Consider the following 25,928-nt stretch of genomic DNA (forward strand, 5'->3'; position numbering starts at 1 on the left):
CTAGGGACGCCACTGTGTATATCTTCAGTGTTAAATCCCCTATTGCACTGCTGCCTCTCCTTACTAGTATCAAGAGGTTTGAAGTGACATATGTCAATGTCAGTACCGTGCTGCTAATTGTTCTCTTTGCGGTGGAGGAAGCTGTACCTGACAAGCTGCAGTGCACGGATCTCCCTACTTCTGCTTCACTCATAGGTCCCATTCACACCTGAGCATTTTGTAGCTCTTGCCCTGGTTGTCCAGGGTTCACATCTTTAGATGACGAGCCTGTGAGAGGGTTCTAGTGTCTCTGTTACGGTACAATGCAAATACGGATGTTAGTAAACACAAACCACCATGAATTTGCAGTATCTGCAATGACAGGAAAGCCATCTTGCGTCATTTCAACCATTAGTGGTTTTATGACTGCATGAACACTTTCCACATTTTATTCAGCATAATGAGATTATAATACACTATTATAGTACTATACTTAATATATGAACCCCAGCTAAGGTTGGTACTTTGGTGGTCATTGGGAAAATGCCCCTTCCATTGGTGGTGGTGGAAAGAATGCCACCCTTAGAGCCATGCCACTGGCTCTGCCAAGTGATGCTGGACCTAGAACTATGGAGGCACCATCACATCTGAGGTTAGTTTGCCACAGCTCAAGTAACCCCTAGCAACGTCTGGAGGAACACTAGGACTCCATGGAATCCTGGTTGAAAACGACTGCGTTAAAACATATTAACCACCTCCCGTCCGGCCGTTGTATATTATGCTCCCCAATCCGCAGATCCGATCCATCCTGCGGGGATCGTCGGCTTGCTTTACAACTTACCTTTTTCGTGGAGCGGGTCCGGTGTCACCCCGTATAGGTTGCATGCCGATGATTCCCGCAAGATGGATCGGATCTGCGGATTGGGGAGCATAATGGATCGGACTCCGATCCATTATGCTCAATCCGCAGATCCGATCCATTCCGCGGGGATCGTCGGAGGGGGTGTCACCAAATGTTAGCGCACCGGGTGACACCAACCCTAGGGACGCCCCTGTCCAGCAGTGTCCCCACCCCGAGCTGATCCTTCAATCAGCTGTCGGGTGCTGGTGCCGCCATCTTGGCTAAGGGAAAGAAATCAGCAGTGAAGCCTTGCAGCTTCACAGCTGGTTTCCTACTGCCCATGCATGAAGCGCTGTGGGGCGCAGTCCTCTGGGATCTATAAAGTGTCCCAGAAGGCTGCAGGTTGGGGCGTATGGACTTCCGGCTCAGTTCGCCATGGCAAACTGAGCCAGAAGCGGGAGCGGGTCCCTTTCAAAACCAGGTTCCCGCCCCCCCTCCAAATGTGACAGCGGGGGGAGGCGGCAAATAAGCAGAGCTTCCACTTTTGGGTGGAACTCCGCTTTACATACCAAGGGAGTTAGTTTAGTATACCCTCGGCATCTACCCAACTTGACCAGATTTGATCAAACTTCCTAGGACAGCAAGAATCCATTCACACTTGTGCGACCATTTCATGCGATTTTGTGGTCCAAAGTTGCTTGACAAGTCACCCTTCCCCCATGTTTCCCAATGGGTACCATTCATATCTGTGCAACTTCAAGTCGCAGCGACTTCAGAGTAGTTCCTGCACTGCTTTGGTACGACTCTCATGCAACTTGAGTGCCATAGACTGCAATGAAAACCCTCAAAAGCCGTATGAAAGTTACACCTGAATGTTATACAGGCGCACCTCGGTTTACAAACGCCTCGGTTATCGGAATTTTCGGTTTACGAATGAAAATCCATTGAAAATAACGCCTCGGTTTACGAAATTTTTTCACAACACGAACGTATTTATTGTTTTTTTTAACCGCCTCCCACCCGCCATATAAGGAAATGACGGGTGCAAGGCGGTTCACTCGTTCTGGGAGGAAGTCCTACCCTAACCGCGCACGGCCGACTCGGGAGTGCGCAGCGTGGCGATCGGTGGTGCCGAGGGGCACAGCAGATCACCAATCAACAGAAAGAGCCAAAGACGTCGGCTCAGTCATGTGATCAACTGTGTCCAATCACAGCTGATCGCATGTAAATATGGAAATGTCGGTTATCGGCATTTCTCTCCCCACGAGCTGTCACTCTGACAGAGGAGAGGAGAGCCGGTAATCAGCATTCCTCAGAGGGGATATGAGGTACAATCAGTGTGATAATCAGTGTGCCTTGATGACCAGTGTAGCCCCATCAGTGCCACCTGTCAGTGTCCATCAGTGCCAGCTGTCAGTGCTCACCAATGCCACCTGGCAGTGCCTATCGGTGCCACATCAATGTCACATATCAGTGCCCATCAGTACACATCAATGCCACATATCAATGCCCATCTGAGCTGCCTTTCAGTGCCACCTATCAGTGCCAGTCAGTGCCACCTATCAATGCCAGTCAGTGCCACCTATCAGTGCCGCCTACCAGTGCCAGTCAGTGCCGCCAATCGGTGCGCATCAGTGCCGCCTATCAGTGCCCGTCAGTACTGCCTATCAGTGCCACCTAACCAGTGGCGGACTGACAACTCATGGGGCCCCTGGGCAATAGGGGATCATGGGGCCCCTGTGTCCTTGCCCAAACTCAAAAAAGCTTATGAAAAAGGTACCAGGGGCATCTCATGGGGCCCCCTACTGACCGCGGGCCCTCGTGCAGTGCCCAAGTTTCCAAATGGTCAGTCCGCCCCTGCTTCACACATTGCTGATTGCCCAAGTGTCAGCTTTTCTCTGGAGAACCAGTATTAGGGAGAACATTTTCTAACTGGCCTCATAGCTTTCTACCCAGAGATCTGGCATTTATGTTTGTTTTTCTGCAGTTGCTACACAGGCATGATCTTTTTGTAACCAAATAGCAAAGGTTAATGTGCATGTACTATAAGACGTTATGATATTTTTGTCACCACACATTTATGAGTATCTTTACACCAGGAGCAGTTGTCCACGTAGAGTTCATATACTATATGATGAAAAGGATCGGAACACCTGACCATCATACCTAAATGAATTTGCTGGATATTCCATTCCAAAACCATGGCCAATGGAGTATGGTATTGGTCCCCCTTTGTAGATATAACATCTTCCACTCTCCTGGGAAAGCTTTCCACAAGATTTTGGTATGTCCATCTGTGAGGTCAGGTACTGATGTTGGATGAGAAGGCCTGGCTCACAGTCCGGGTCAACCCGAAGGTGTTGAGGTCAGTAGGGTTAAGGTCAGGGCTCTGTGATGGTCGCTTGAGTTCCTTCGCACCAAACTCATCAAACCATGTCTTTATGGAGCTAGCTTTGTGCACGAGGACACAGTCATGTTGAAAAAGAAAAGGGTCTTCACCATATAGTGTACAAAGGGGCATTAATAGGGAGTTGCCCTCCACCACTTTGTGGTTAAAACAGCCTCCACTCTTCTGGAAAGGCTTTCCACAAGATTTTGGAGGGTGTCTGTGGGAATTTGTGACATTGGGCACTGATGCTGGAGAAAAAAGACCTGACTCACAATCAGTGTTCCGATTTTTCTCAGCATTGTCACACCGCCGCCGCCGCCACCTTGGCAAAATAAAAAAAAAAACAACGCCCACAGGTCTGTCTGCACTCGCCGAGCACTCGCCACCTAACAGTGCCAGTCAGTGCTGCCTATAAGTGCCTGTCAGTGCTGCCTATAAGTGCCTGCCAGTGCTGCCTATCAGTGTCGCCTAACAGTGCCATATATGAGTGCTGCCTTTCAGTGCCCATCAGTGATGCCTGTCAATGCCCATCAGGTCTACCTACCAGTGTCTCCTCCTCAGTGTCCATCAGTGCCACCTATCAGTGCAGCCTATCAGTGTCCATCACTGCAGCCTCAGCGCACATCAGTGAAGGAGAAAAATCACTTATTTACAATAACAAAAACTAAGAAAAAACGGGTTTATTTTCAAAATTTTCAGTGGTTTTTAGTTTGTTTAGCAAAAAATAAAAATCCCCGAGGTGATTAAATACCACCAAAAAAAAGCTCTATCTGTCTCAAACAAATGATAAAAATTTCATATGGGTACAGTGTCACATGACCGCGCAATTGTCATTCAAAGTGCGACGGCACTGAAAGCTGGAAATTGGCCTGGGCAGGAAGGGGGTAGAAGTGCCCTGTAGGCAGGAAGGGGGTAGAAGTGCCCAGTAGGCAGGAAGGGGGTAGAAGTGTCCTGTAGGCAGGAAGGGGGTAGAAGTGCCCGGTAGGCAGGAAGGGGGTAGAAGTGCCCTGTAGGCAGGAAGGGGGTAGAAGTGCCCGGTAGGCAGGAAGGGGGTAGAAGTGCCCGGTAGGCAGGAAGGGGGTAGAAGTGCCTGGTAGGCAGGAAGGGGGTAGAAGTGCCCTGTAGGCAGGAAGGGGGTAGAAGTGCCCGGTAGGCAGGAAGGGGGTAGAAGTGCCCGGTAGGCAGGAAGGGGGTAGAAGTGCCCTGTAGGCAGGAAGGGGGTAGAAGTGCCCGGTAGGCAGGAAGGGGGTAGAAGTGCCCGGTAGGCAGGAAGGGGGTAGAAGTGCCCGGTGGGCGAGGGGTTAATCATGTCCCTGTACAGTATTTATGCCTTTAAAGTGCACTTTATAAAGAGTTTTGAACAGATAAAAGACTTTTTTTTACTTTTCTCTGACCTCCAGAACGGATTAATTGGTTTTCAATGCATTCCTATGGGAGACCGCGGTTTACTAATTTTTCGCAATACGAAACGTTCCAGAGAACGCATTAAATTTGTAAATTGAGGTACGCCTGTATATGCAACAGTTGTACATTATCATTAATGAAAGCCAAAGTCGGATCCATACTGCGACCATCCAGAGTTGGGTAGCACTTTGTTAACCGCCGCAGTGGGCGGCATGGGGTGGGAACTTAAAGGGGAACTCCAGGCAAAAAAAATCCATTGAATCATATTCCTGAATAGCTGCAAAGGATATAAATCCAGTTTGTGTGCGTTAAACGTCTATGCCAACCCAGAAAATGAAAAATTGTATCAAAGACTTACTGCTGTTTTCCTTTCCTGCATGGAAGCATTTTCCCACATGGATGCTGCCATGTTGGCGCCAGGAAATTTCCTTGTGTTAGTAGCAGTGACATCATCACTGTGCAGTGCATAGCCTGTGCACAGAGCAAAGGGCCCACCCACTACAGGAAGGGGGCGGGAACAAGACCAGTCCACCTGCACAAGGAGAGAGAGTGGTCTTTATTCCAGGAAGTCTGACGCTGGATGACGGCTCAGATCTGGAAGAAATACGCAAAGCCCGAGATTGAAGAAGAACAGATGTGGCCCATGGGCTTAGACAATATTTGAGTTGGACTTTCAATGTGTTTGCCCCATGCCATGCGCCTGTGTGTGAACGCACACCTCCTGTGCACATTGCTCCAGATTAATGCAGAAATGGGATCTGATTCATTGGCTGTACCTGCTGGCAGCATGCTTGTCCTGATCTGCTGGTAATAGGAAGGTGTGTGCTGTTACTGGAATCTGATATCTAAGGGAGTGAGGAATAATCACAGAACAGGCTCGGCAACTGCCGGGAATCGGATCTCCTTTGTGTGCTCATTATTTTTTTCCAGGTTTAGTACATGCACCGCGATGCTGTATAGCGATCCTTATCTGCGATCCCCCGATCCTTCCCTTGTCCTCCGATCCCTACCTTGTCCTGCGATCCCCCGATCCCTACCTTGTCCTGCGATCCCCCGATCCTTCCCTTGTCCTGCGATCCCCCCAATCCTTCCCTTGTCCTGAGATCCCCCGATCCTTACCTTGTCCTGTGATCCCCCGATCCTTCCCTTGTCCTGCGATCCCCCGATCCTTCCCTTGTCCTGCGATCCCCCGATCCCTACCTTGTCCTGCGATCCCCCGATCCCTACCTTGTCCTGCGATCCCCCGATCCTTCCCTTGTCCTGCGATCCCCCGATCCTTCTCTTGTCATGCGATCCCCCGATCCTTCCCTTGTCCTGCGATCTCCCGATCCTTCCCTTGTCCTGTGATCCCCCGATCCTTCCCTTGTCCTGTGATCCCCCGATCCTTCCCTTGTCCTGCGATCCCCGATCCTTCCCTTATCCTGCGATCCCCCGATCCTTCACTTGTCCTGCGATCCCCTGATCCTTCCCTTGTCCTGCGATCCCCCAATCCTTCCCTTGACCTGCGATCCCCCGATCCTTCCCTTGTCCTCCGATCCTTCCCTTGTCCTGCGATCCCCCAATCCTTTCCTTGACCTGCGATCCCCCGATCCTTCCCTTGTCCTGCGATCCCCCAATCCTTCCCTTGTCCTGCGATCCCCCGATCCTTTCCTTGTCCTCCGATCCTTCCCTTGTCCTGCAATCCCCCCGATCCTTCCCTTGTCCTGCGATCTCCTGATCCTTCCCTTGTCCTGCGATCCCCCGATCCTTCCCTTGTCCTGCGATATCCCGATCCTTCCCTTGTCCTTTGATCCCCCGATCCTTCCCTTGTCCTGCAATCCCCCGATCCTTCCCTTGTCCTGAGATCCCCCGATCCCTACCTTGTCCTGCGATCCCCCCAATCCTTCCCTTGTCCTGAGATCCCCCGATCCTTAACTTGTCCTGTGATCCCCCGATCCTTCCCTTGTCCTGCGATCCCCCGATCCCTCCCTTGTCCTGCAATCCCCCGATCCCTCCCTTGTCCTGCGATCCCCCGATCCTTCTCTTGTCCTGCGATCCCCCGATCCTTCCCTTGTCCTGCGATCCCCCGATCCTTACCTTGTCCTGCGATCCCCCGATCCTACGCCATATGACGTCCTCCCAGAACAAGAGAATCACCTCATTGGACTATATGGTGGGTGGGAGGCGGTTAAATAGCCGCTTAGTGGCAGTGAATGTGTATATGGACTGTATGTAGTGCTACCCTCTTGAGGGCCGCTGAGTTTTTGGGCACCCCCTAAGCTCTGCATGGCCAGGCAACACGCAGTTTCCAGCACTTTTATCCAAAGTCAGTAAAACATTCCTTGAGCTTGGTTTTAATGTTTTTATTAGGGGTTAACAACTTTGATGGGGTCTAGGAGTACATGGGATGTCCAGGGAACTGTACAATTTTGAGGACCAACTTCTCAGCAAAAATGGACAAAAATTAGAAACCAACCTCTGTTAGGAGCACTGGATCCCCTTTGGTGAACCTCCTCAGACCCCCAGATGAAAATCTCCTCATCCACCGGCTGTCCTGAGGGTGTCCCTGAGCAAGGGATTCTGAGGTCTACAATGAAGTAGTCCCAGGGAGAACTAGTTGGATGTTGCACCTGACCACCCTCAGGTAGAAGTACTCACACTGCCCTGTTCCTGTAGCTTAATGGGTTGCAGCTGCTTTCAGGCCTTACGTTGGGCTGGCCCTTTCCCCGTTGACTGGCTGTCTTTCCTAGTAGACTGTGTGACAGTAGAGATCCTTCTGTCCAGCTCCAACCTGCAGGTAGGAACCCCTCCGCTGGGACCCTCTCCCAGGCTCCGCACACCAGCACCTTTCTTCATTTCTGCTGTGCACACTCTCCCATATTTAAGGACTGTCCTAGCCACCATGACTGGGGATTGGCCAGGTTCCTTCAAACCTGCAAATCCAGGCCTCCTCCCCTCCTCAACCCTTCCTTTAGTGCTAGAGCTTTCTAGAAGGGTAGGAGGGCACCAGAAGCCCTGACCTGTAGAGCCTCCCAGCCTGCCGCACTTCCAGGCTGACTCGTCCCAGGCTCCTAGCAAGGATCAAATATCCTACCTAAACTGGAGGGCGCTACATGTACATGCATGATGCTCGTAATGATACACGTGAGCGTAGACGTCTATGCCCCAACATTTGCATGCTTATGCACACACGTACTAGCCTGCTGGCTTTTACAATTTTTCTGACTTTAATAAAGCCCTGATGATGGGGGATTGTCGTTTGGTCCACGAAACACATTGCACGCCTTTTGTTTTTCCTGTTTGCCTGACAGAACCCATAAAATTCATTTGGACTCTTAGAACGTTGGTTTGGCGCTTCCTCTGGCTAAACCATACAATGACTTTTTATTTTGGGTGTCCATTGCCCTTGGGGGGGGGGGTCCCATATTGCAGAGAGCTGCCGAACTCAAGCCATTTGGTTCAGTTAAGTACCTCTTTTATTATTGGTTGAGGATCCGTATCTAGCACCATCCCACCTACACTTGGATCACCATAAAAGGGGAGAAACTCCATATATTAGATATGGTTTGGTGAAGGATGTCCACAATCTTTGGCCATAAAGTTTTACATCCCTCAATCTAACCATAAAGAGCTGCAAATGGTTCCTTATGAGTGTAGGTGCCTAAAAAAGAAAAATATTCCAGATTTCTTTTTTTAACTCCTCAAGACTGACGCATCTGGGATTGGGAGATTCATCGATCTAGCTTAAGGGTTCATGTACACTGCGGCTGATAAACTCACGTTTAGGAGCTGTTCAGTGTTTTTTTCAGCAGCCCCTGAACTCCCCCTAATGTTCTCCTCTGTGTCCGTGTACACATCGTCGTTTATAGTCGTTTACAGGCATTTGAGTTTACAGTCATTTTTTTGAACGCAGAAAACTTGAGTTCAGCAGTCGATTTTATCAGCGTTTCAGACGCAAAATGCTTGTAGACGAGGCAAATCGTGTTTATAAGAGTTTGCGGCTAAAAATGTTTTTTAACTCTTCCAGTTCCCGATTCTGTCCAGAGCCTTTTTTCATCATGAAAAATGCATGCAAAGCGTTTTCAAGGTACTCAGATGGACAAAACACTGAACACAGGATGTTCATACCAAGCTTGCCACACATTGTAATGACCGATTCACACATCAGACCTCTCCCTCCCTTGGAAACAAAAGATATGTCAATGACCATTCACACCTGAAATTCCTCATGAAGACCCCCTGCCAGGTGGCCTTAATGACTCCCTCCACCAGACACCTTTCCCACCCTTGGAAACAAAAGATATGTTAATGAGCAATTCACACCTCAGACCTCTCCCACCCTTGGAAACAAAAGATATGTCAATGACCATTCACACCTCAGACCTCTCCCACCCTTGGAAACAAAAGATATGTCAATGACCATTCACACCTCAGACCTCTCCCGCCCTTGGAAACAAAAGATATGTCAATGACCATTCACACCTCAGACCTCTCCCACCCTTGGAAACAAAAGATATGTTTATTGGACATTCACACCTCAAATTCCTCATGAAGACCCCCTGCCGGTGGCCTTAATGACTCCCTCCACCAGATACCTTTCCCACCCTTGGAAACAAAAGATATGTTAATGACCATTCACACCTCAGACCTCTCCCACCCTTGGAAACAAAAGATATGTTAATGACCATTCACACCTCAGACCTCTCCCTCCCTTGGAAACAAAAGATATGTTAATGACCATTCACACCTAAAATTCCTCATGAAGACCCCCTGCCAGGTGACCTTAATGACTCCCTCCACCAGACACCTTTTCCACCCTTGGAAACAAAAGAAATGTTAATGAGCAACTCACACCTAACCTAATCTCAACACACACTGCTGTCTCTGCTTCTACTCTCTGTATTTCTAGGAAATAGTCTGAAATAGTTAATAATTTACCACTTTTCAATGCATTCTGGGCATTTGGGAGGTTCTCCTGTGCTTATCTTTAACCCCTCGCCTACAGGACACTTCTACCCCCTTCCTGCCCAGGCCAATTTTCAGCTTTCAGCACTGTCGCACTTTGAATGACAATTGTGCGGTCATGCAACACTGTACCCATATGACATTTTTATCATTTTTTTTGTGACAGATAGAGCTTTATTTTGGTGGTATTTAATCACCTCGGGGTTTTTTATTTTTTCTTAAACAAACCAAAAACCACTGAAAATTTTGAAAAAGAAACGTTTTTTCTTAGTTTTTGTTATAAAATTTTGTAAATAAGTGATTTTTCTCCTTCACTGATGTGCGCTAATGAGGCTTCAGTGATGGGCACTGATAGGCTGCACTGATGGACACTGACGAGGAGGCACTGGTAGGTGGCACTGATGGGCATTGACAGGCATCACCGATAGGCACTGGAAGGCAGCACTGATACATGGCACTGATAGACGGCACTGACTGGCACTGTTAGGTGGCACTGACAGGCATCGATAGGCAGCACTGATGCGCACTGATAGGCAGCACTGATAGGCAGCACTGACTGGCAATGATAGGTGGCACGGATTGGCAGCACTAATAGGTGGCACTGATTGGCATTGATAGGTGGCACTGACTGGCACTGATGGGTGGCACTGAAAGGCAGCTCAGATGGGCACTGATATGTGGCATTGATGTGCACTGATAGGTGGCACTGCTGGGGCTACACTGATCATCAGGGCACACTGATCATCAGTGCCCTGATGATCAATGTACATGTCCCCTCCGCAGAATGTCGATTACCGTCTCTCCTCTCCTCTCCTGTCAGCGTGACAGCTCGAGAGGAGATAAATGCAGATAACCGGCATTTGCCTGTTTACATGTGATCAGCTGTGATTGGATACAGCTGATCACATGACCGAGCCGACATATTCGGCTCTTTCCATGATTGGTGATCCGCTGTGTCCGAGGGACAGAGCGCACCACCGATTGCCGCGCTGCATGCTCCCTGAGCCACGCATGCGCGGTGAGAATGGGAGGACGTCATATGACATCCTCCCAGAATGAGAGAACCACCTTGTGTCTGTCATATTACTATATGGCAGGCGGGAGGTGGTTAAAAAACGCTTCTAAACGCAAACGCACCTAAACACGCATAAACGCTTATTGCAAATGCAGCTAAACAGACGTTTTTTAACCTACATTTTCCAGCGGTCAGTTTCCATCATTCAGAAGTGTCCCCTGTACATGGGGCCTTATTGTCTCACTTTGGTCTCTTCACACTTGAGATGGTTCTCTTTTGTGTTGGATCAGATCACGATCTGTTTCGTTGATCTCGGCTGACAGTTGTTCGTTACAGAAAGCTATGAGTGATATCGATCTTTTGAACAAATGCAGATTATTACTGCTGTGTGTCACTGACTGTATCCCGGGGTGAGTGGATGTGACTGTGAGATGTGGAGGACGTTTTCACAATGAGCTGCTAAACGTAAGGGGCTCTCCTGGCTTTCCTGACCATGACTTGCCCTGGGACCTACACCCGGACCAACCCAATCAAACAGACTTTAATGCCTTCAGTCTTCCTTGGAAAATATGTTGGCTCAGTTGATGAAGTCCGACGTACAGGACACCCAAATACAACAACAACAATCCATTGCTCCGTAGACTTACAGGAATCTGTATGCTCAGCCACTCAGGCTTCTGTTCCTGGACAGCTCTAAGAATCTTCGGAGCTTAGACACAGACCGGTGCAGATTATGTTGGCTGAGATGAGTGGATTCCTCTTTGGTTTTTGCGCCTCTTCTACAGGCAAGTTTAGGACCCTTTAGGACTCTGCCTGAGACCAGTTGGGGATTCTTTTACCCTCTATCACAGGCCAGTTGGGGATTCTTTTAGCCTCTATCACAGGCCAGTTTAGGAACTCTTTAGACCTCTACCACAGTCCGGTTTAGGGCTCTTCAGGTTGCTACCACAGGCCAGTTTGGGACTCTTTAGGCCTCCACCACAGGCCAGTTTAGGACTCTTTAGGCCTCCACCACAGGCCAGTTTAGGACTCTTTAGGCCTCTTCTACAGGCTGCTTTAGGTCTCTTTAGGCCTCTACCTGAGGCCAGTTTAGGATTCTTTAGGCCTCTACCACAGGCTGGTTTAGGATTCTTTATTGTCTCACTTTGGTCTCTTCACTCTTGAGATTGTTCTCTTTTGTGTTGGATCAGATCACGATCTGTTTCGTTGATCTCGGCTGACAGTTGTTCGTTACAGAAAGCTATGAGTGATATCGATCTTTTGAACAAATGCAGATTATTACTGCTGTGTGTCACTGACTGTATCCCGGGGTGAGCAGATGTGACTGTGAGATGTGGAGGACGTTTTCGCAATGAGCTGCTAAACGTAAGGGGCTCTCCTGGCTTTCCTGACCATGACTTTCCCTGGGACCTACACCCGGACCAACCCAATCAAACAGACTTTAATGCCTTCAGTCTTCCTTGGAAAATATGTTGGCTCAGTTGATGAAGTCCGACGTACAGGACACCCAAAAACAACAACAATCCATTGCTCCGTAGACTTACAAGAATCTGTATGCTCAGCCACTCAGGCTTCTGTTCCTGGACAGCTCTAAGAATCTTCGGAGCTTAGCCACAGACCGGTGCAGATTATGTTGGCTGAGATGAGTGGATTCCTCTTTGGTTTTTGCGCCTCTTACACAGGCAAGTTTAGGACCCTTTAGGCCTGAGACCAGTTGGGGATTCTTTTACCCTCTATCACAGGCCAGTTGGGGACTCTTTAAGCCTCTATCACAGGCCAGTTGGGGACTCTTTTAGCCTCTATCACAGGCCAGTTTAGGAACTCTTTAGACCTCTACCACGGTCCGGCTTAGGACTCTTTAGGTTGCTACTACAGGCCAGTTTGGCACTCTTTAGGCCTCCACCACAGGCCAGTTTAGGACTCTTTAGGCCTCCACCACAGGCCAGTTTAGGACTCTTTAGGCCTCTTCTACAGGCTGCTTTAGGTCTCTTTAGGCCTCTACCACAGGCCGGTTTAGGACTCTTTAGGCCTCTACTTGAGGCCAGTTTAGGATTCTTTAGGCCTCTACCACAGGCTGCTTTAGGATTCTTTAGGACTCTATCACAGGCCGGTTTAGGATTCTTTAGGCATCTACCACAGGCCAGTTTAGGATCCTTTAGGACTCTATCACAGGCCAGTTTAGGACTTTTTGGGCCTCTACCACAGGCCATTTTAGGACTCTTTAGGCATCTATCTGAGGCCAGTTTGGGGTTCTTTAGGCCTCTACCACAGGCCGGTTTAGGACTCTTTAGGCCTCCTCTACAGGCCGGTTTTGCACTCTTTAGGACTCTACCTCAGGCCAGTTGGGGGCTCTTTAGGACTCTACCACAGGCTGATTTAGGCTTCTTTAAGCCTCTACCACAGACCAGTTGGGGATTCTTTAGGCCTCTTCCACAGGCCAGTTTAGGACTCTTTATTCTTCTACCACAGACTGGTTTAGGACTTTTTAGGCCTCCAGCACAGGCTGGTTTAGGACTTTTTAGGCCTCTACCACAGGCCGGTTTAGGATTCTTTAGGCCTCTATCACAAGCCGGTTTTTGAGTCTTTTGGCATCTATCACAGGCCGATTTAGGATTCTATAGGCATCTATCACAGGCCGGTTTAGGATTCTTTAGGCCTCTACCACAGGATGGTTTAGGATTCTTTAGGCCTCTACCACAGGATGGTTTAGGATTCTTTAGGCCTCTATTACAGGCTGGTTTAGGATTCTTTAGGCCTCTTCCATGGGCCAGTTTATGACTCTTTATTCTTCTAACACAGGCTGGTTTAGGACTTTTTAGGCCTCTACTGCAGGCCAGTTTAGGATTCTTTTGGCCTCTACTGCAGGCCGGTTTAAGATTCTTTAGGCCTCTACCACAGGCCGGTTTAGGATTCTTTAGGCCTCTATTACAGGCCGGTTTAGGATTCTTTGGGCCTCTACCACAGGCTGGTTTAAGATTCTTTAGGCCTCTACCACATGATGGTTTAGGATTCTTTAGGCCTCTACCGCAGGCCAGTTTAGGATTCTTTAGGCCTCTACCACAGGCCAGTTTAGGATTCTTTAGGCCTCTACCACAGGCCAATTTAGGATTCTTTAGGCCTCTATCACAGATTGGTTTGTGATTCTTTAGGCCTCTACCACAGGATGGTTTAGGATTCTTTAGGCCTCTACCGCAGGCCGGTTTAAGATTCTTTAGGCCTCTACCACAGGCCAATTTAGGATTCTTTAGGCCTCTATCACAGATCGGTTTAGAATTCTTTAGGCCTCTATCACAGATCAGATCGGTTTGGGATTCTTTAGGCCTCTATCACAGGCCGGTTTAGGATTCTTTAGGCATTGCTCTCAATTATGACTATAGTAAAGTAAAAAACAATATGTAAAGTGCAGTAATCCATTCAGTAATCTCCTATCACTGATGTGGGTTACCGTACTATGCCCATTCTTGTTGTCTCATCCTCTACTATACAATGAACCTCCCATGAGACTTCTTCTTACACGCACTACTGACGATCATGACATTATATTTCTGTCTTTCTGAGAAGAACACTGTATACTTCCTGTGTATTTCAATGTGTTGGGTAAAACTGGATTATGCAAAAAGGTTTGTCAGCTCAGAAATGGTCATTTGTAAACAGATGGAAGGCAGCTGCAGGGGGCACAGAGCAGAACCCCGGAACAGCTTTCAGCTCAGAATTTCCAAATATCAATCACAAAACTGCGACTGACACTGAATCCACGACTCCATATGTACAGCGGAGGAGTTCTAGGCCCAGGAACCAGTGACATTGTGAATGGATGTGTGCAGGGGTGGACTGACAACTCATGGGGCCCCCAGGCAATAGGGTATAATGGTGCCCCTGTGTCCTTGCCCATACTCAAAAAAACCTATGAAAAAGGTACCAGAGGCATCTCATGGGGTCCCCTACTGACCCTGGGCCCTCAGGCAGTGCCCGAGTTTCCAAATGGTCAGTCCACCCCTGGATGTGTGGGAGAATCCTTTTACAATGTTTGTAAAGAAATACTTGAATGGATAGGCTGCATTCCCAGTGATGTCACCGCTCTCTAGTGAATGGATAGGCTGCATTCTCAGTGATGTTATCGCTCTCTAGTGAATGGATAGGCTGCATTCCCAGTGATGTCACCGCTCTCTAGTGAATGGATAGGCCGCATTCTCAGTGATGTCATCGCTCTCTAGTGAATGGATAGGCTGCATTCTCGGTGATGTCACCGCACTCTAGTGAATGGATAGGTTGCATTCTCGGTGATGTCACCGCTCTCTAGTGAATGGATAGGCTGCATTCTCGGTGATGTCACCGCTCCCTAGTGAATGGATAGGCTACATTCTCAGTGATGTCATCGCTCTCTAGTGAATGGATAGGCTGCATTCTCGGTGATGTCACCGCTCTCTAGTGAATGGATAGGCTGCATTCTCTGTGATGTCACTGCTCTCTAGTGAATGGATAGGCTACATTCTCAGTGATGTCACCGCACTCTAGTGAATGGATAGGCTGCATTCTCGGTGATGTCATCGCTCTCTAGTGAATGGATAGGCTGCATTCTCAGTGATGTCACCGCTCTCTAGTGAATGGATAGGCTGCATTCTCGGTGATGTCACTGCTCTCTAGTGAATGGAAAGGCTGCATTCTCAGTGATGTCATCGCTCTCTAGTGAATGGATAGGCTGCATTCTCAGTGATGTCACCGCACTCTAGTGAATGGATAGGTTGCATTCTCAGTGATGTCACCGCTCTCTAGTGAATGGATAGACTGCATTCTCAGTGATGTCACCGCTCTCTAGTGAATGGATAGGCTGCATTCTCAGTGATGTCACCGGTCTCTAGTGAATGGATAGGCTGCATTCTCAGTGATATCACCGCTCTCTAGTGAATGGATAGGCTGCATTCTCAGTGATATCACCGCTCTCTAGTGAATGGATAGGCTGCATTCTCAGTGATGTCACCGCTCTCAATTATGACTATAGTAAAGTAAAAAACAATATGTAAAGTGCAGTAATCCATTCAGTAATCTCCTATCACTGATGTGGGTTACCGTACTATGCCAATTCTTGTTGTCTCATCCTCTACTATACAATGAACCCCCCATGAGACTTCTTCTTACACGCGCTACTGATGATGATGACATTATATTTCTGTCTTTCTGAGAAGAACACTGTATACTTCCTGTGTATTTCAATGTGTTGGCTAAAACTGGATTATGCAAAAAGGTTTGTCAGCTCAGAAATGGTCATTTGTAAACAGATGGAAGGCAGCTGCAGGGGGCACAGAGCAGAACCCCGGAACAGCTTTCATCTCAGAATTTCCAAATATCAATCACAAAACTGCGACTGACACCGAATCCAGGACTCCAGACTTCCAGGTGTTCTAGGCCCAGGAACCAGTGACATTGTGAATGGATGTGTGGGAGAATTCTTTTACAATATTTGTAAAGAAATACAATATTACATTCCAATACAATGAAGCAGAGCACTGTTCTCAGAAAGATGCTATTTTTCAGCCTTGCAGTAAAGAGACATATAATAAAATATTTTAAATGAGAAGTAACAGCAACAAAAAAATAATTTCTCCCATGGGACTTTCTTGCAGCCAAAACGTAAGTCAGTTATTGACCAACCTAATTCAATCAGCGCAGTCTATCCCCCCGTGACGAAAAATTAAATAATAAATATCATGAAAACAATATAAATGTTGTAAACAAACCCACCCACTTGTTGCTTGCTGAACACAAGTCCAGTCACCTCACTCTCAGTAAATAATCTACATAAAAAAGTTCAACTCAGAACCCCTATCCTAAACGTAACTTCCCGCGTGGAAGAAAAATATATTTTAAATATATTTTTTAAATATTCTTCCCAAATATATTGACATATAATTGAAATACTACAATTTTGGCCGTATGCAATACATAAAAAAAAAAAAAAAAAAAAAAAATATATATATATATATATATATATATATATATATATATATATATATAAAAATATATATATATATATATATACAGTCAGGTCCATAAAGATATGTATATGTATATATATATGTATGTATGTGTATATATATATATTTTGGGGGGCCGCATTATCTGGACGTCCGACCACCGCTGGTGGTCATCCTTTACAGTATCTGGTCAGTGTTCCATTTTACTCCTTTGTATTTTTATCATGCTGCATCTTGAATAAACCTAGCTCATACGGTATTACACTATGTGGTGTCCCCTATTGGGCTCTCCTCTATGAGAGTCCCCACTTGCAGAATCTGCCTTAAAGGGGGACCCCGGATGGTGATATGCCTGAGATGCGCTTATGAAACTTGAAGCACATACCCAAGGGGCGATCTGGAAGGTGTAGGATTCTATCCCTATCTTGGCAACGGATGATCGGTCTCTGACATTACAGGATAAAACCTACATGCGTTTTTTTGACGCACTTCTGGTGAGTGCGTAATCCTTACCTCAGATTCACCGTGTGCTGCACAGAATCTTATGCCACGTACCTACTAAGATCGTTTGGATCCCCACTTCTGATCAATTCTGAGACTATTATTTATCTCACCTAACTTCACCGCAGTGTGATTTGATATTGGCACTTTTATGTTTTTATTATGTTTTTATAATTTTATATGTTATTATAGCGCTGCACCTTATATATGGTCTCTATATATAAATGTCTATATATATATGTATGTGTATATATATATATATGTATGTGTATATATATATATGTATGTGTATATATATATATATGTATGTGTATATATACAGTCAGGTCCATAAATATTGGGACATGGACACAATTCTAACATTTTTGGCTCTATACACCACCACAATGGATTTGAAATGAAACAAACAAGATGTGCTTTAACTGCAGACTGTCAGCTTTAATTTAAGGGTATTTACATCGAAATCAGGTGAACGGTGTAGGAATTACAACAGTTTGCATATGTGCCTCCCACTTGTTAAGGGACCAAAAGTAATGGGACAATTGGCTTCTCAGCTGTTCCATGGCCAGGTGTGTGTTATTCCCTCATTATCCCAATTACAATGAGCAGATAAAAGGTCCAGAGTTCAAGTGTCAAATCAAAATCTCTGTGATTGCCCAAAGAAAAGTAAATCTTTCACCCTTGAAAGTCCAAATATTATAAACCTTTTCTATAACCTTCCCCAAAATTCAAATCCTACCCCTCATTCCCAATATATCAAAATGTCCATAATACAAAATACAAAACTTGTCCACACTATCCAATCTTCCAACTGTGATAAATATCCGATTCGTCACTCCAATCCAAGATACCTAAAAAAAAAAAAACTAAATATAGTGCATTATCTTTCAAAATATAATATTATGTGATATCATGCAAACACACTAGCGATGTAAAACATAATACAAACAATATTATAAATCAACACGTGAAGTTAAAAATCCACACAACTCCACTGGTGACATTGTGAAATAATCACTCCAATAAGTGAAATACAACAGATTCAAAGTATGTGACCAGTGAGAAAGGGTATAGGACCAGATAAGTGCCACCACTCTGCGCTAGGATAACATACTATTACCCTCTTTCAGCTTGCACAGGCGTTTCGTAAATCCCCATATGCCAGATGGCTTTCCTCTTATGGGAGTATGCAATGGGATCCCCCGTTCCTCATAGGGCAGTGGGCAGTGGGATCCCCGTTCCTCACAGGGCAAAGAAGAGCAGACTCAGTGAAGTATATATAAATTACAAATTTATTATCCGCTTACATTTCAGAAAGAACCGTCCATCCTACGTTGAGACCATATCCAAAATGGCAGTGCTGCTCCTTCCGGTTTTGCGTCTGACCCTGACGCGTTTCGTCACTTCCGACTTTTTCTGAAGCTTGAGGAGGCGGAGGCGAGCGAACATCCAGTGGCCGAACTGAAGGAGCAGCCGCGCTTCCTGGACCGGATCGTCATGGGACTGGAGCCAGGTAAGAAACAGCAGCCCCTGCCCACCCCTGTACTTAGTGTCCCTTCCTTCGGCACCGCACCGCCCCCCCCTAAAAAGTGTCAGTATGCGGTATACCGGCGTATAAGACGACCCCCAACCTTTGAGAAGATTTTCAAGGGGTAAAAAGTCGTCTTATACGCCGGACAATACGGTATGTCTTTAAAAATACATTTAATCTACATTTTTGGAATGCATTTACAAACAAACAAACTATATATATACTGTATGTCGAAATGCATTTTTTAAATATGGAAAAATATATTAATGTTTTTAAAAATGCATTTTCAAATATATGTCTACAATCTACATTTTTGGAATGCATTTACAAACGTGTAAAATATATGTTAAAATGACTTTTTTTATATGTAAAAAAAAAATCTGAAGAATATATTTTAAAAAACTATATTTTTAAATAAATGCCTTTAGAAAATATATTTAAATTAAATTTTTTTTTTTAGAATACATTTTAAAATATATTCGCGTAGGCCAATTTATTGTAAATATATGTCGCCTAGATAATTTTTTTTTCAAAATATATTGTAAATATATTTCTCTTCCGTGTGGGTTACACCGCTACTAATAGTAAATAGTGATAAACAATTGTGATTTTAAATTGTCCCATCAGCATAAAAGTCCATACAATACACCAATTGGTGTAAATACGTGACGCTGTGAATATCTTCTTCTTTTCACACTTCGGTGCACCACCACCACTCCGGGTGAAAAAGCTGCTCGCTTCCAAATTAAAGCGGAGTTCCACCTGAAAAAAAAAATAAAAATAAAAATCCGCAGCTACAAAAACTGTAGCTGCTGACTTTGTCCCTCGGTCCAGCGGTGTCCTCACCACGGCGGGTTTCACCGGCTGTGACAGCTTGCGGCTTCACAGCCGAGTGGCCACTGAGCATGTGCGAGAAGTGCTGCGCTTCATGAATGGTCCTGTAGTCTTCTGGGCCTGTCACGTGTTCCAGAAGACTAATGGGTGGGAGGGTAGGAGGACAACTTCCGCTTCCGATCGCCTAGGCCGGGTGTCGGCAACCCGCGGCTCCAGAGCCGCATGCGGCTCTTTTTCACCTTTGCTGCGGCTCCGGAGCACACTGCCCACCAGGTGACAGGCAATAGGGTTGCCGTAGCTCAGTGGTCGGCAAGCCGCGGCTCTTTACACATTTTAATGCGGCTCTTCTGTGTGCCGGGCGCCCGCTCCCCTCCCTCCTCTCGGGCGGCCGCCCCAAAAGTCAGGACTCTGCAGCTAGCCCAGCAATGGGCAAACTACGGCCCGGCGGACCTTTTAATCCGGCCCGCGGAGCGTGGCAAACATTGGCTGTCAGGATGTAGGCGGGGCAACGTGACGAACTCCTCTCACAGTCCGCCCTGAAGACCGGAACGGCGCGGGAACACGGCGAGAGGAACGCGCGGAGCAAAGGTAAGTGAATTGACACAATATGGGGAATGAATTACTATATGGGGGATGAATTACTATGGGGGATGAATTACTATATGGAGGATGAATTACTATAGGGGGGATGAATTACTATGGGGGATGAATTACTATATGGGGGATGAATTACTATATGGGGGATGAATTACTATGGGGGATGAATTACTATATGGGGGATGAATTACTATGGGGGATGAATTACTATATGGGGGATGAATTACTATGGGGGATGAATTACTATATGGGGGATGAATTACTATATGGGGGATGAATTACTATATGGGGGATGAATTACTATATGGGGGATGAATTACTATAGGGGGGATGAATTACTATAGGGGGGATGAATTACTATAGGGGGGATTAATTACTATATGGGGGATGTATTTTCAGTTTTAAAAATGTGGCTCTCAAAATAAATTTCAATCGTGGTTTTGGCGAGATTTGGCTCAGTTGAAAAAAAAGGTTGCCCACCACTGGCCTAGGCGATCACAGCAAAAGTGAGAGCGGGTACCTGTCACATTCAGGTACCCACTGCGTTTATGTTTGTATTGTTAGTCTTTAATAAATTATATTGTTTATAACTTATCTGAAGTCTGCGTTTCCCTGCGTCAGTCACACACCTCTGGTCACACCCCGGAGCCCTGACACCCATCATGCCTCTGCCTTTGGGAGTCATGCTTGTTACTGTCAGTTTTGCAATACCTCATGGGACTTGTAGTTCTACAACAGCTGGAGGGCCACAGTTGCCCACCCTGGCGTAGTCCAACATTCAGTGGTGTAAGCCAAAGGTCTCCAAACCTTTATGTTTTAATTGCTATTTATTACACCTCAAATGCCATTTCCATACGTAGATGCAGGGCTTTTTTTCTCAGAAAATAGGTGCAAGAACTCCTGACCTTTTAAATCATCCCTTGTCTCCGCGCCCTACCCACCTCTGAGCACTATCCCTTGGTTCCACGCCCTAACCACCTCCGAGCACCATTCTTTGGTTCCACCCCTACCCCACCTCCAAACACCATCCCTTGGTTCCACCCCCTACCCACCTCTGAGCACCATCCCTTGGTTCCACCCCCAACCCACCTCTGAGCCCCATCCCTTGGTTCCACCCCCTACCCACCTCCGAGCACCATCCCTTGGTTCCACCCCCTACCCACCTCCGAGCACCATCCCTTGGTTCCACCCCTACCCACCTCCGAGCACCATCCCTTGGTTCCACCCTCTACCCACCTCCGAGCACCATCCCTTTGTTCCACCCCTACCCACCTCCGAGCACCATCCCTTGGTTCCACCCCCTACCCACTTCCGAGCACCATCCCTTGGTTCCACCCCTACCCACCTCCGAGCACCATCCCTTGGTTCCACCCCCTACCCACCTCTGAGCACCATCCCTTGGTTCCACCCTGTCATTGTCATTGACGCCCATAGGTGAGCACAGATAAACACACATGTGAAGGGATCAGGAGCAGCACTGCAGCAAGGAGATAAGAACACAAACAAGAAAGTGCAGGCTAACTTGTGACACACCTCCTACCCACCTCCAAGCACCATCCCTTGGTTCCACCCCCTACCCACCTCCAAGCACCATCCCTTGGTTCCACCCCCTACCCACCTCCAAGCACCATCCCTTGGTTCCACCTCCTACCCACCTCCCATTACCGGCTCCTTTAGAGAATACAGAATATTTTGTGGTGTTAAGTAATTTTTAAGGAATGTGTTAATGATAACAAGAAAAGTAATAAAATACAGTAGATCCCCTGCATACAGCAACAATAGATCCCTCACATAACAATAGACCCTCCCAGCAATAATGGACCCCCTACAACAAAATACCACCCCAGCAGCAACAGATCTCCCAGCAGCAAGCATCAATAGGCCCTCCAGAAGTCAGCAACAATGACTCCTCCCCCAACAAGAGATCCCTCCCAGCAACAACTGACCCCTCAGTAACATAAGACCCCCCATGCAACATTAAACCCCCATGCAAAAATATATTCCCACCAGTGACAATAGATCCCCCAGCAGCCAGCATCAATAAACCTTCCAGCACACCCCAGCACCCCTTACCATTACATACACTATAGTGGCAAAAGTATTGGTCGGCCGGCCTTTCCACACATATGACCTTTAATGGCCTCCCAGTCTTAGTCCGTAGGGTTCAATATTGAGTTGGCCCCGCCCTTTGCAGCTATAACAGCTTCAACTCTTCTGGGAAGGCCGTCCACAAGGTTTAGGAGGGTGTCTATGGGAAGGTTGGACCATTCTTCCAGAAGCACATTTGTCAGGTCAGGCACTGATGTCGGGGGAGGAGGCCTGGCTCACAGTCTCCGCTCTAATTCATCCCAAAGGTGTTCTATGGAGTTGAGGTCAGGACTCTGTGCAGGCCAGTCAAGTTCCTCCACCCCAAACTGGCTCCTCCATGTCTTTATGGACCTTGCTTTGTGCACTGGTGCGCAGTCATGTTGGAACAGGAAGGGGCCAACCCCAAACTCTTCCCACAACGTTGGGAGCATGAAATTGTCCAAAATGTCACCTTAAGAGTTCCCTTCACTGGAACTAGGGGGCCAAGCCCAACCCCTGAAAAACAACCCCACACCATAGTCCCTCCTCCACCAAACTTTACACTTGGCACAATGCAGTCAGGCAAGTACCGTTCTCCTGGCCACCGCCAAACCCAGACATGTTCATCGGATTACCAGACAGAGAAGCGTGATTGGTCACTCCAGAGAACACATCTCCCCTGCTCTAGAGTCCAGTGGTGGCGTGCTTTACACCACAGCATCCAACGCTTTGCATTGCACTTGGTGATGTAAGGCTTGGATGCAGCTGCTCGGCCATGGAAACCCATTCCATGAACCTCTACACACTGTTGTTGGGCTCATCTGAAGGCCACACCAAGTTTGGAGGTCTTTAGCTATTGACTCTACAGACAGTTGGTGACTTCTGCGCACTGTGCGCTTCAGCATGCGCTGACCCCGCCCTGTCATGTGATGTGGCCTACCACTTGGTGGCTGAGTGGCTGTTGTTCCCAGTTGCTTCCACTTTGTTATAATCCCACTAACAGTTGAGAGTGGAATATTTAGTAGCCAGGAAATGTCACGGATGGACTTATTGCCCAGGTGGCCACCTATCACGGGACCACGCTTGGAGTCACTGAGCTCCTGAGAGCGACCCATTCTTTCACCAATGTTTGTAGAAGCCGTCTGCATGCCTAGGGGCTTGATTGTATACAAATAATGAAGGATAGAGTTTAGAGGTTCAAATATATATTGCTGTCTCACCCAATATATGGCTTCCATCCAGTAGCCAAAAAATATGCAGACCAACAAAGAAATTGTGAAAAGAGATTCACAAGAAAGCGGCTACATTATGGACAGAATGCGATACTCTGAAATCTTTCCGAGTATCGCATTCTGTCCATAATGTAGCCGCTTTCTTGTGAATCTCTTTTCACAATTTCTTTGTTGGTGTGCTTGATTGTATACACCTGTGTCCATGGAGGGGATTGGAACACCTGAATCACATGATTTGGAGGGGATTGGAACACCCGAATCACATGATTTGGAGGGCGGGGCCAATACTTTTGGCAATATAGTGTACCTTCAGTGTTGAATGCGCTAGAGGTGCAGGAACTGCATTACTCCTCATTCCTGCAGAGACAATACATTTTTCTGTAACTATTTTTCTCTCTTAATAAATAATAATAATTGACGCGGTAACTTCATATATTTTATCTATGGCGCTGTGTCACGTCTCACAATCACACATTGACTATCACAGAGTCACACATTTGTTATCTTTTTCTGTCATTTCCTTTTAACGAGTCAAAAAATGATCCAGCAAACCACAGAAGGAAATGTGAGATGTATGGGCGGTACAATGACGGTAATGGATACATCTACGTGACTACAAAGGGCTCTTCTCATCGTCATCGGTGTGCTTGCTTATGTTATAACAATCATGTTGTACGATAAAGAGAAGTGCTACATGGAGTATGCCAAGGATAGAATCTGCAGATGTTGGGGCCCATCTTCCAAGATCACCAAAATTGTTCAACCATTATAATCCTACACCCACACTTGATCCAGAGAAAGGCAAAAAAACACGATCCAATTTGCTCCTGCAGGGAAAAAAATTCCTTCCTGATCCCCCGAGAGGCAATCGGATATTCTCTGGATCAATTTTCCCTATAAATGTTATATCCAGTTATATTCTGTGTATCCAAGAAAGAATCCAGGACTTTCCACTGAGCTGGCCACAACCAACGCTTGAGGGAGTCTATTCCACATTCTCACAGCTCTTACTGTGAAGAAACCTTTCCGTGTTTGGAGATTACATTTCTTATCCTCCAGACGTAAAGAGCGCCCCCTTGTCCTCTGTGATGACCTCAGGGTGAATGACTCTACACCGAGTTCACTATATGAACCATTGTTAATGAGCATCCCTAGGTTGTCTCTAATGCTAGGCCCACTTCTCCCTCACAAGTAGTCTGTCCCTCTCTGTAACGTCCTACACTTCAGGCTCCACTCCGGTGACCCAGCAGAGGTAATATCTTTCCATCTCCTATGAAAAAAAAAACACCTCACCCATAAATCCTACATAAGTATGTTATATTATGTATTCCTATTATGTCATGTGACGTAAATGAGGTCAGATTTTATTGGATACTCGTCATATATCATAAATATTTATTAACTATTATATGACTTTTCACCCTTGTTTCTAGAGTAGCCTGACCTCAACCCTACAGAATATCGATGGTGAGCCAGGACTTCTCATCCAACATCAGTATCTGACCACACAAATGGGCACAAATTCCCACAGGCACCCTCCAAAATCTTGTGAAAAGTGTTCCCAGAAAAGTGGAGGGTTATATAGTTACAAAGGGGGCAACTCCACATTAATGACCATGGGAAGAGGGGGGCAACAACATGATAATGGCCATGGTTTTGGAATTGGATGTCCAACAAATTCGGAACCCTGATCTCAACCTTACTGAACACCTTTGGAATGAATTGGAATGCGGACAGTGAGCCAGGTCTTCTTATCCAACATCAGTACCTGACCTTACAAATGGGCACAATTCCCTCAGACACACTCCAAAATCTTGTGGAAGGTTTTCTCAAAAGGGTGGAGGGTTTTATAGTCACAAAGAGGGCAACCCCATATTAATGGCCATGGTCCTGGAATGGGATGTCCAACAAACTCCGAATCCTGACCTCAACCCTACTGAAAACCTTTGGGAAAAACTGGAACACCAATTGTGAGCCAGGCCTTGTTTTTTCCAACGCCAGTACCTGATCCACAAATATCCACAAATTCCCACAGACACCCTCCAAAATCTTGTAGAAAACCTTCCAAAAAGAGTGGAGTCTGTTATAACCACAAAGTGGTGGGGGCAACTTCATATTATTGGACCTGTGCACAAAGCCAGCTTTAGAAAGACATGGTTTAGTGAGTTTAGTGAGGAGAAACTCGAGTGGGCTTTACACAGCCTTGACCTCAGACATCCTGAAAACATTTGAGAAAAATTGGAACACTGATTGTGAGTCAGGTCTTTTTTCTCCAACATCAGTGCCCAATGTCACAAATTCCCACAGACACCCTCCAAAATCTTGTGGAAAGCCTTTCCAGAAGAGTGGAGGCTGTTTTAACCACAAAGTGGTGGAGGGCAACTCCCTATTAATGCCCCTTTGTACACTATATGGTGAAGACCCTTTTCTTTTTCAACATGACTGTGTCCCTGTGCACAAAGCTAGCTCCATAAAGACATGGTTTGATGAGTTTGGTGCGAAGGAACTCAAGTGACCATCACAGAGCCCTGACCTTAACCCTACTGACCTCAACACCTTCGGGTTGACCCGGACTGTGAGCCAGGCCTTCTCATCCAACATCAGTACCTGACCTTACAGATG

The sequence above is a fragment of the Staurois parvus genome, unplaced genomic scaffold (genome assembly GCF_062004578.1).
Source record: "Staurois parvus isolate SC_StPar_1 unplaced genomic scaffold, SC_StPar_1.0 ptg001747l, whole genome shotgun sequence".
Classification (NCBI taxonomy): domain Eukaryota; kingdom Metazoa; phylum Chordata; class Amphibia; order Anura; family Ranidae; genus Staurois; species Staurois parvus.